This window comes from Polyergus mexicanus, unplaced genomic scaffold, assembly GCF_030449975.1.
Source record: "Polyergus mexicanus isolate NDT 795.1 unplaced genomic scaffold, iyPolMexi1.0 SCAF_173, whole genome shotgun sequence".
Taxonomy (NCBI): Eukaryota; Metazoa; Arthropoda; class Insecta; order Hymenoptera; family Formicidae; genus Polyergus; species Polyergus mexicanus.
In genome coordinates, this window is record NW_027223493.1 from 13,817 (window position 1) to 26,435 (window position 12,619).

Sequence of the window (12,619 nt, forward strand, 5' to 3'; positions counted from 1 at the left end):
GGGGGGCAATAGGCGTGAACCACGGAATCGGGCCAAAATGTGCAAGTAAATCCCAGCACTGATTTAAAGTATCAAGTACGTTTAAAAATAAAATATTTTAGTTAATATTACATTAATTTTTTTATAACATACTTTGCATAATTTTTATGAGATATAGATCGGATAGCCTGAAATTATTTCTTATTCCTTTCCATGAACAATGTAGTGCGCATTTATTTGTAAATGTTTTTTTCAAAAGTCTATGAATATTATCTCGCGGGTTATTTCCACCTATTTTCATTAAAAATCTTTTCTGTAAAAAGAAAAGAAAATATATGCATTAAAAATTTTATCATAGTAATATTTCATATACATAAAAATAATATTATATTTATAAGAAAAATAGTACAATAAATTTTTCTTTTTTTATATTCTTTTAGTTATGCCATAATTTGTCAAGATATTTTTATAATACAAAAGATGTTAGAATATTTTGTACGTATCAATGTAGTTTAACAACTGAGAAAAATTTCTCTAAAGAACGTTTCTTGTTCAATGAAACTATATATATATATATATATATATATACCAATATATACATATATATAAAGTATATTAGCAATATTTGTGTATAATTTTCTACAAGTCACAATTTTCGACTTGTTTGCTAAATAGATATAATCGAAAGCAAATAATAATGCAAAATATATTATGCAAATTTTTAAACTTTGTATAATTATATATTTGTAATATTTACAAACTGTCACATTATATTTTCTGCTCCAAAAGTACATCGAGATAATAGAAAATTATATGATATAATATTTGGATATTATATCAGATATTGAGGATAGAATGGGCCCCTCCATCGCCCAATCCCATGAGAACGCAACTATAATGTTTTTTTCTCATCTCTCCGATTTTATTGCAAACGAGACATTTACATTGAGATATCTTCTTCCAACGATATTCATTGCAATATAATGATAAATTTATCGGACAATGATAATCTTTTTTTATTTTGGAAAAGGCAATAATTTATTTTCTGCTACAATTGTTAGAAAATGTTGCCTCATATATTCCACGTTATTGGAATATTTCTCGTTAGAAGGATTTCCTCCTAAGGCTATAGTTGTAGCAAAAGCTGCAGTATAAATTCCATAACATGTGCCATCAGGTTGTACTTGAACCTTTTCAAATATTATATTATTTGTACTTATTTGTGGATAACGACGATGAATGTAATTTTTTTCTTTAGACACCAATTTATGGTATGTACAACTGTAGGGTAGACTGTCGTACACTTGAAGTTTGGTGCCGTCCAAAAATATACATTGCCAGTGATCACTGCAATTTCCTCCAATAATTTGTAAGCTTTTGTCACTACGACTTGCTTCAATTATATGAGAATATTCCAAATATAGCACACTTTGTGTTTCAAAAGGAAAATTATCTCTTACGACGCGTAGAAATAGGTCTAATGATTCGTCATTTATTTTGCTATACTCAGATAATATGTTATCCTTTACTAAATAAAAAGGAGCAATCGAGTTATCGAGAAATTCTTTTTGTCTTGCCATCTCGTCTTCAGTTAGCTCTTCTTCATTTTGTGAGTAACTAACAACTATGCAATCGTCATCTTGTTCTGCACTCAGAGCAGTAACAGCAGTAACAGTTGCTTCCATTGGTAGAACATTCGATTCGAAATATTTATCGTCGATAATATTTTCGTCTTCTATATTACATTATCGAAGACTTTTTCGATTAATTATTTTTTTGGCTACTTCTTGTTGAGCTTCTATTTATATATCTTGGATTTTTAATTGGCATATGTCTTTTATGCCGACTATCCAAGATTTCTGGAAGCATGCAATCGTAATAAAAACATGTTAAAAAGGGCAGCATTTGATTACTCCAAAATACATTATCCCTATTTACTCGTATTATTTTCAAGCTTTTTGGCGTCCACACAGCGAAAATACAATAATCTCGCTGCGTTATATTTAACTGGTCTTGAACTTAAAAAATCGGTGATTCCGATTCATTTTATCTGGATTGTTCTTATCAAAAATGCCTTTTAGTTGAGGTAGCATCTTTATGGCCTCTTCCGCTGTTAAATGCTCAGCTGACAGAGGACATTTTATTTCTACCAAACCATCTTCATCTATGAGTCCGCCAGGAGAAGCACCCAAGCATGGATTTTCAATATGAATGAATAATCCGCAAGTTTTAATTTCCTTGTTCAGTGTTACAGTCAATTCTTTTTTGCATTTTTTTCCATCTCGCGACCATATTTCATAGCTGCGGTATCGATAGAGGGAGGAAATAAAATGTTTTTCACAATCGCGGCACAAGACGTTGGTCTCATGCGACATATGATTTCAAAATTAGATGCTATCAACATTTCATGTCTCAATGAATGCCACAAATCCGATTCATTTTGCGCCATTGTATCACGTTCAATTTGTCTGCAATTTTTCCCATTTTCAAACGACTTTTCCAAATGATTTTCTCGAAATTGCTCGAAAACATCGGGTGAGAAATCTGATTTTTGTGATTGCGGGCCGTAATGACAATCTGTTACCGATTCCCGTTTAAATTTCTTTTGCCTTCCATTCATTTCCCGAGATTCTCTGATTCTTGCAACTTTTGCTTGTCGTCGCTTTTCCAGAGTCTCGGCAATGGGAGGAACATTTTTACATATGCTTTTATGCACTTGCGTGAGAACTTGTTGCGTATTATGTTGCACAACTGCCCCCGCAATTCTAGCATTGTAGGAGCCTCGGTTACCAAAATTGATGCATTTTCCACCAATTTCTTTGCATATTATCGAGTTGAACGATTCTGCAAGATTGTTGGTGAATTTCAGCAACAAGCTGTCGGAATAAGCGCTTAAATATACGATAGCACTCTCTACTTTTTGGTAAAGACCGTGCAACTTGAGATATAGTACATAATTTTTCTTTGTTTCATCACATATACGACCGCGTTCCTTACATTGTTTATATTCACCAAATATATGGCTAGGAATATTTAAGATATCTTTTTGTAATTCCATTGCTTTATCATACTCTTCTTCTGTTTGCAAATCGATTGCTTTTATCACCTCTTTTCGTATTTTCAAAATGTTGCTTTTTACAACATTTCGTAGCTGCACAAAACCACGCTTTCTCTGCATTTTTGGCTAACAAGGGGAGGGCCAGACATGCCCATCTCAGATTCAAGCGGTGATTTTTCTATGAATAGTCCTTAATGAGAAAGAAATTGTGTTAAAGTTTTAGCGCGCGCTTTTCACGCATTCGTCAAAAAAAAATTATGAAAGATTTTCCAGCACGGCTTAACCGCTTCGCGATAGACGATAATCGAAGCGACCGTGTGGCTGAGCGGGTAGCGCTCAGGTCTTGTAAGCGCGGGATCGCTGGTTAGAATCCCCGATGTAATTTTTTTTTGTATAATTTTATTTTTTTCGTTCCCAGCAACATTTTAGCATTAAATAAATAAATATTGCGCGAGTTTTTCATAATAACATAAATTGCTTTCTATAAAAAAACAGAAGGAAATGAACAATGTTTAATTTAATCGTAAGAAATATGTTAATTAATAAAATAATAATTATATAAACAACAAATTCACAATGCCCTATAAATAAAAATATTTTGTTTGAATTTCATGCGTTAGAAGTTCACAATTTTGATATTTCTATTATTCGGTTTCGGATTGCTTTTCGTATACCTGACCTTGTGAGCAACAGCAGCTATAAGTTTCGAATAGGCGATAGGGGATCGGTCGCCCTGTTTTGTGAAAGTGAGTGGAGGGGATCGAAGAAAAGAAAAGAGTCGGTTGTTTGAAACAGTCATCAGTCGACCGTTAGTTTCGAGTAGAAGGTGGACGTTTTTAAGCAGCGCCGAAAAATAAAAAATTTATATTATACAAATTTGTTTCATTTATTTTCGTTGCTCACAATGTCAGGTATACGAAAAGCAATCCGAAACCGAATAATAAAAATATCAAAATTGTGAACCTGTAACGCATGAAATTCAAACGAAATATTTTTATTTATAGGGCATTGTGAATTTGTTGTTTATATAATTATTATTTTATTAATTAACATATTTCTTACGATTAAATTAAACATTGTTCATTTCCTTCTGTTTTTTTATAGAAAGCAATTTATGTTATTATGAAAAACTCGCGCAATATTTATTTATTTAATGCTAAAATGTTGCTGGGAACGAAAAAACAAAATTATACAAAAAAAAATTACACTCGGGGATTCTAACCAGCGATCCCGCGCTTACAAGACCTGAGCGCTACCCGCTCAGCCACACGGTCGCTTCGATTATCGTCTATCGCGAAGCGGTTAAGTCGGGCTGGAAAATCTTTCATAATTTTTTTTTGACGAATGCGTGAAAAGCGCGCGCTAAAACTTTAACACAATTTCTTTCTCATTAAGGACTATTCATAGAAAAATCACCACTTGAATTTGAGATGGGCACGTCTGGCCCTCCCCTTGTGAGAAAGCGCACCGACCTGTCTCAACGGCACGCGACGATCAACGCCCGACGGCCGACATCGAACGAAAGAATGCTGCTCATCGTACTATTGTAAGTCGAGAAATTAAAATTTGTAAACGCGTGAATGTCGGAAAACCGAAATGCACCACAGAAAAGCGTAGCGAATAAATCGTAGCTATTTAGCGAACCAGCGAATAGAGCCATTAGAAATAGCCAGAGTTGGGAAGTAACGCGTTACTTGTAACGCCGTTACCGTTACAGTTACTTTTTTTCGGTAACTGTAACGGTAATGGCGTTACAAATTTTATTTGTAACGGAAAAAGTAACTTCGTTACATTTTTCGGTAACGAGTAACGAATTTAACAGTTACTTTTATCGTTACTTTTTTCAAATTTTTTGATTTATTTAAGATATTATTCTTGCTATTGTGCGTGATAAAATTTTTATCTTAACCGTAAAGCCGTAAGCAAATCGACCAATTAGCATTCTTATTATGTTGTAAAAATGCTTGAATGTGATTGATCAACTTATGGCTCTTGCAGACCAGTGCGATGACGCGACGCGCGATATCCAATGAGAGCTTTATATTTTCGGAAAAGCAGAGCTCTCATTTACTACCAGTTCTAAGTACCTTGCAACGAAAATTAGAAAATCTCAATAAATCTGACCTTATAGATTGCCATTCATTAGTTGAAGCTATTCAGCAAGGTTTAAATAAAAGGTAACTTATTAATTTGATTAATACATATGTTATTTAATTTTAAATAAGGATTTAATTGAAAAATATTATTTTATTTTAAACTATTGATTCAAAAGTATTAATTTCAATAAAACAAACAATGTCGCTTAATTTACTATATTTGATTTTAGATTTCTTACAATATTTGAAACAAAAGAATTAATAATAGCAGCATGTTTACATCCAAAATTTAAGTTAAACTGGTTAACCGGAGAAAAAAGAAAACGTGCTGAAAATTACTTGGAGGATTTATTGGGAATCCGATCAACTGAAAATTCTTCAAAAGCTGGAAAATCTGACGATCACGATGATTTTTTCATTTTTGAGCAAAAAACGGTGCAAAATGAATCTGAACAAGAAGAATCGCAACGGTTTTTAAAATCAAATAATTGTAATATAGAAATGTTAAACGACTATCCAAAACTTAAAAAAACTTTTTATTATATATAATACAGCTCTACCAAGCAGTGCATCTGTAGAAAGAATGTTTAGCATCGGTGGCTCTGTATTAACACCACAAAGAGGGCATTTAAATGATGATACTATGGAGCAACAAATTTTATTAAAAATTAATAAAGAATTTCGATAAAATTTAATCATTTATTTTGTAATAAACCTTGAATGAAATATTGCTTACAATTTTTTAAAAGTTTTTCTTATGCAAAATAATTTATTAGTTTGTATTGTAAAAAAGTAACGGAAATTGTAACGACTCGTTACTTTTTAGTAACTGTAACGGTAACGAGTTACTTTTTAAAATTAGTAACGAGTAACGGTAACGAGTTACTTTTTAGAAAAAATAACGGTGACGGCAACAAGTTACTTTTTAGAAAAAATAACGGTAACGGTAACGAGTTACTTTTATAAAGTAACTTTCCCAACCCTGGAAATAGCGCAGTAAGCCCTATAAAAGTAGCAGTAGAAGCACTTCGGGATATACGCGATAACGTACGAAGAAATTTAAGCGCATTAAATTCAAGCGAGAATTTGTCCGAACCAGAACTCGGAGCAAACGTTGTAGTCGAACGCGAATTTCCATTCGGCGAATTAGATAACAGTTTAATAGCTAATAATATAGAACTAGATGTTGAGGTCGAATCATCAATAAGCGCGTCCAGTAGACTAACACACCGCCGCGAATTCTCACTAACGTCATACGATTCAAGTATCTTTGACCCCGACGAAATCTATCGCATTCGAGACATGTATAACTCAAACGCTTCCGCATCGCAACCCATCACATCAGAAGATATTGATGAGGGAATTAAGCGATTACAAGAAGAAGCAATTAGAAACGCGACACAATCAAACGCACGAGCTCAACACAAACCGCAGAAAAAAACGGACGAAGCAGCCGACGACTTTAGGGAAATATTGCGGGAAATGAAAGGGGAAATTAGACGAGAAATTAGAAGTATGCATGCCGAGATATACGATTTGAAAATTAAAGGATCGCAACCCCGACAAAACAACGGGCATAGAACTCCACCGGAAGAAAGAACCGAGACCGCGTACGAGTTCACACCCGAGGATGTACGACATCGAAGAGGACGCGGATTTTTACCATTAAAAGAGGCTCGTGGAATGATTCCGGAATTCGACGGATCACCCAATAAACTACAAGAATTTTTGAGCGCGACTACATATGCAGTAGAACACATTGACCCGTTAGATGAAGTAACGCTATTAGGAGCAGTATTATGCACGAAATTAAAAGGCAGAGCGATGCTAGATTTCCAAACTCGAAAAATTCGAGACTTCGCACAATTAAAAAATGAATTAGAGGTCTGCTATGCGAGTAAAAAGAGTACGACGCATCTACAAATTGAATTCAATACGCTAAAACAGAAAAACGGAGAAAGCGCACGAACTTACGGACTTAGAGCAGACAAACTAGCCATGGAGCTGTACGAATCAATGATGGAAGGACGATATCATACAGTAGATAATAAACGCGCAATAATGGAAATAATACAACAAGCCTTAGAAAATTTCCAAATAGGATTGCAGGACGAAATTAAAACAATTGTTCGATCGCGAGGATATGCTACGTTGCAAGAAGCAATAGCAGCGGCCAGCGCGGAAGAAAAGGTTAAAGAACCACCCGCGACCTGTACGCGAAACAAAATAAATTTTACACCGACCTATAAACAGGAAAATAAAATAAACGTGCAATGTCAAAAATGCGAAAAAATTAGGCATTACGGCCGAGATTGTCGAACTAGCCGATACACAAATCGATTCTCATTGCCGAAACCCGATAGACAACCCCGCGTAAATACGGTAAATAAATATTGCCACTATTGCAAAAAATCCGGACATGATCGCGAAGAATGTTGCTTATTACACGGACGACCCAATAGAGATCAATCGAGCCGAATCAAACAATATAATTCGCGACCGGAAAATAAAAACCGCAAGAATAGCGAGCAAGGAAAAAAGAAATTTAACTCCGCGCAAAGTAGCGATGAGGAGGAAAAGAACAAAGGAAAGTCGCACCGACCTGCAATGGAATATTAAGTATCACACTTCAAAAATACGCCGCATATACAGACAGGATTGGATCTTGTCACCTTACCAATGCGAGAAGCGAAACGCGAAAAAATAAATTTACTATTCGATACAAGAGCCGCAATATCATTAATTAAAGTGAAACATTTAAAAGGCGAAACATTAATAGAAGAAGAAAAAATAACGCTCACCGGCGTAACGGGACATAAGATATGTACACTTGGAAAATTTAAGGCGACAATAACTCTGGGAGAGCGCCGAATCAAGCACACTATATACGTTGTTAAGCATGATTTTCCGATAGAATATGACGGAATACTAGGAGTTGATTTCCTACGAAAACATCAAGCCACTTGCAATTATAAAACAAAACAATTAAAGGTAGGACAGCATATCTTAAAGCTTTACCCCTATCTAAAAATGACGCTGAAACCACATAGCGAAACTATAATACAGGTCGCTACTGACAAGAACACGATAGGCGTGATAAAGGCAGAAGAAACGATACCAGGAATATTCATAGGTAATTGTCTAGTAGAACCTACGAATTACCTATGTGCAGCCAGCATTCTAAATACAACGGATAACACTATCGAAATGCTAATGCCGCAAGTAAGTATAGAGGAAATCAAACGAAGTGAAACAGAAGAAATTAACGTAATACGAACGCCAAATAAAGAGGAAGTAACCCCGCGTAGTGAAAAAGTATTACGATTATTACGTACAAAACATTTAAATATAATATATAATCTTTATTTAACTTCAGCTTAACGCCAAGAAGTGGACTTGGTTTACACAATACCTATAACTCACATCCCTTTCTCATTCTCTCATGTATACCCTTATAACTACTTATAACTATCTTATATTCCTATTTTTCTTATAACCTTCTCCTTCTACTTCCAAATTTTCCTTAATAATCTTCCTTTCGCATCATCTAACACATCTTTCCACAATTTTTCCTCTACTTCATTCTCATCCTTACCTATTTCTATAAACCATCTTTTAGTTACATCACAATCTTTAAAATAATGACTTATACAATCCTCGCCTATACCGCAAAATACACAGGCTTACGCTTCCTCCCATAGTTAATATTTATTTATTTCTATCCTCCATGTTTCCGCACCTTAACCTTAATAAAGCCCTTACGCTGTCGCCTAAATTTCCTGAGTGGCCTTCACTTGGACACAGTACAATTGGACACGGTGCAAATGGACACGTTAAAAATGGACACGAGATTGTGCACACGGTTCAATTGGACACAGTGCATTTGGACACAGTAATTTTGGATACAGTAGCTTCTGGACACGTAAGAAAATACGCATCGTTTACTTGGACACCGCTCACTTGGACACTGTTCATTTGGACACCGTTCGTTTGGACATCGTTCATTTGCCCACCGTTCGTTTGGACACCGTTCATTTGCCCACCGTTCGTTTGGACACCGTTCATTTGTACACAGAAACATGCGCACTGTTTGTTTGAATATGTACACAGATGGAGAGAAATAAAAATCATTTTGGGAAAATATAATCAGTATTCTTATAACACTTTATACTGGTAAATCTATGTAAAATATGAAATCGTGAAAAGGAGATACATTTGAAGGTTATAATATCTGTCAAAATAAAATATATTCATACTTATATATCTCTGATACTGATGTCATTAATTTTACATTGCTTTTAGCACTTTGTTTAGCCTTTCGCATATTTGGATGTCATGCATGGATACAGTGGGTTCCGCCCCCCCTGCGGGGGGGCTCCACTTCCGGAAGATACAACCCAAACCTATTTCTTATTTAAAACAAAAATTTGGTGTGGATTACGTCGTATAACTTAAATCAAATTTTGGTGTCCAAACGAACGGTGGGCAAATAACGGTGTCCAAACGAACGGTGTCCAAATGAACGGTGCGCATCTTTCTGTGTCCAAACAAACGGTGTCCAAATGAACAGTGTCCAAGTGAGCGGTGTCCAAGTAAACGATGCGTATTTTCTTATGTGTCCAAAAGCTACTGTATCCAAAATTACTGTGTCCAAATGCACTGTGTCCAATTGAACCGTGTGCAAAATCTCGTGTCCATTTGTAACGTGTCCATTTGCACCGTGTCCAATTATACTGTATCCAAGTGCACCACTCCCAAATTTCCTATATCCGCATTTCCTTCCCTTATATACATTGGCCCTTCCAACCTTATTTCCAAATCCTTGTATTTGTATTTTTTATTTCTTATTATATCTAGTTTCCCTAATTTTATTATCCTCTAGTTGTCTCTGCCTTCCCTGTCCCTATTTCTCGATTCCTCACTTATATCAATTCCTTCCTCTCTAAAATTTCTAATGCTTCAATACTCCACCCATTTCTATTATAATATTTTCTCTCTCCCTACTATACATATCCCCCCCTTTATTTATTTCTTTTTCCATCCAACACTTTTTTATCCATCTACTTTCTTCCATACCTCTTATCTTTTCCTCATATCTTCTATCTCTTATGCCCCACTCTATCCTTAATTTGTTTAAACCTAATTCTCTCGACATTAAATACCTTGGCGTACAGAATTCTAACCTGGATAACCATCTTATGTAATCTAACATCACTCTTTCTAATTCCTTCTTCTCCTCCCAGCCTCATATTTACACTCCGTAAGATATTACTCTCTGCACTAGATAAGACCTTCCTCTTCTGAATCCTGCCTGGCTTTCCGGTAGCAAACTCAGTCTCTCTGTTTCGTCTTCAAGTCTGTTCCTCAAAATCTCAGCATATATCTTACAAGTCGAGCACAGCAAAGATATGCCTCTATAGTTACCAGCCTTATTAGTGTCACCTCACTTATACAATGGGACAATTATTGACATTTTCCAGTCCTTGGGTATATATCCCTCTTTCCATATCTGCCTCAATATTTCCACCAGCCCTATCTTCACTGCACCTCCTCCGAATTTCCAAGCTTCTAATGGTATTCCATCCACCTCTACTGCCTTCTTCATTTTCAACTTTCTAACCGCTTTACCCATTTCCTCTTCTTCCAGCTGTCCTTCTGTCCTCTTCTCTCGTATACTTTTAATTTCTCCTTCTTAGTGCAAACGTTACCTTTCTTTTTACCGTACCTTCTTTACCATCCTCCACTGGGTTTCCATTCTTGCAAATACCTTCCTTACCGGCTTTTGCCGTACCTTCCTTCTTATACATTGGCAGTTTCGACATTCTAACCTCAATCCTTTGTCGTTCCCTTTCTTACCCTATTACGACCAAACTATTGTTCCCCTACATCTGCCTTCTCTCACCCTGCTTCCTTCCTATTCACTTATTTTATCTTACCTTACAAAAACATTTCTCTTACTCCCTATACTTATAAATTTTAGCTTAAACTAAAGCACGCATTCAGCACGCTTCCACTCACTCGCACGCCCTCTAACCAAGTCCACAAAACATTTAAATAAAGAAGAAAAGAAAACCATAATGGAAATCTGCAAGGATTTTAGCGACGTGATGCATATCGAAGGAGAACCACTGACATGCACAGATTCCGTCGCGCATAAGATTGCAACGCAAGCAGATAGCTCACCGGTTAATGTACGGCTTTATCGCCTGCCGGAGAAGCATAAAGAGGAAGTAAATCGACAAGTCCGAGAAATGTTAAGAAATAAAATAATCCGACCAAGCACGAGTCAATGGAACGCACCGTTATTGGTAGTCCCCAAGAAAGCCAACGCGTCAGAAAAACCGAAATTACGAGTAATCGTAGATTTCAGAAAACTAAATGATCTAACTATAGGAGATTCATTTCCCCTACCGAATATAACGGATATATTAGATCAACTTGGAAACGCCAAGTACTTTACAACCCTGGATCTAGCATCCAGATACCACCAAATTCCGATGGAAGAAGGCGACAAATGCAAAACTGCTTTTTCCACACCTCACGGGCATTACGAATACAATAGAATGCCCTTCGGATTAAAAAATGCGCCAACCACATTTCAAAAACTAATGAATTCAATACTGATAGGCATACAAGGAATAAAATGCTTGGTATACTTAGATGACATCGTAATCTATGGAGCGAGCTTACAAGATCATAACTTTAACCTTAAGTAATCCTTCGCGCCCTTGTCGTAAGGATGTCCTTCGAGTGTAGTAAAAATGATATGATTATCCTTTCGAGAAAGTAGCGAATCACGCGTTTCGTTAATTTTGAAGCTATTTTCTTCGTCTGAAGAGCGGGGTTGGGGGGATACTGATATATTGAGCTCGCTTCCATCCTGTAAATCCTTTTCTGATGTTTCTGATTCACCATCGGAAAGTTCTTGTGTTTGCCCTTCTGGACTTTCGTCTAAGCTCTCGGTGTTCGGGAAAAAAGGTTGAGATGACGTTCTTGCTATTGCGGGTAGAGTTAGTAAAGCATCTTCAGTTAAGTCTTCGGTAAGTATCTGTCGCTGGGAGTTAAGGATAAGTGTGGGGTTAGTATCATTGGGAGAAAAAGTGATAGACGGTCTAAATTGTTGCGTCGCTGTTTGATACGAGATCAGGGATTCGTTCGAATCATCGTCAAACTCCATTAAGGGAAGTAGAGAAGCGTCAGGAGGTTGCGGGTTTCTAGAGAGTGCGTCTGCTACTACGTTAGTTTTCCCGGTTTTGTATTGTATTTCGTAATCATACTCTGAGAGTTTTAACCTCCATTTCCACAATCGGGAGCTGGGATCCTTAACTGAATATAGCCAAACTAAGGATTGTGAATTTTCTACCATACAGGTAGTGCCTGAAGTGTGTGGTGCAGTATACTACGGCTAGACACTCTTTTTCTATTGTTGAATACCTTCCTTCTGCCTCATTCAGCGTTCTGGAAATATATGAGATTGGTAAGTCTT

At 36.1% G+C, this 12,619-nt stretch overlaps 1 pseudogene; it reads right to left on the reverse strand.

Annotated features, from left to right (window-relative positions):
- Positions 1-995: 995 nt before the first annotated feature.
- LOC138944366 (uncharacterized) lies at positions 996-3,157 on the reverse strand (annotated as a pseudogene).
- Between the last annotated feature and the right edge of the window lie 9,462 nt (positions 3,158-12,619).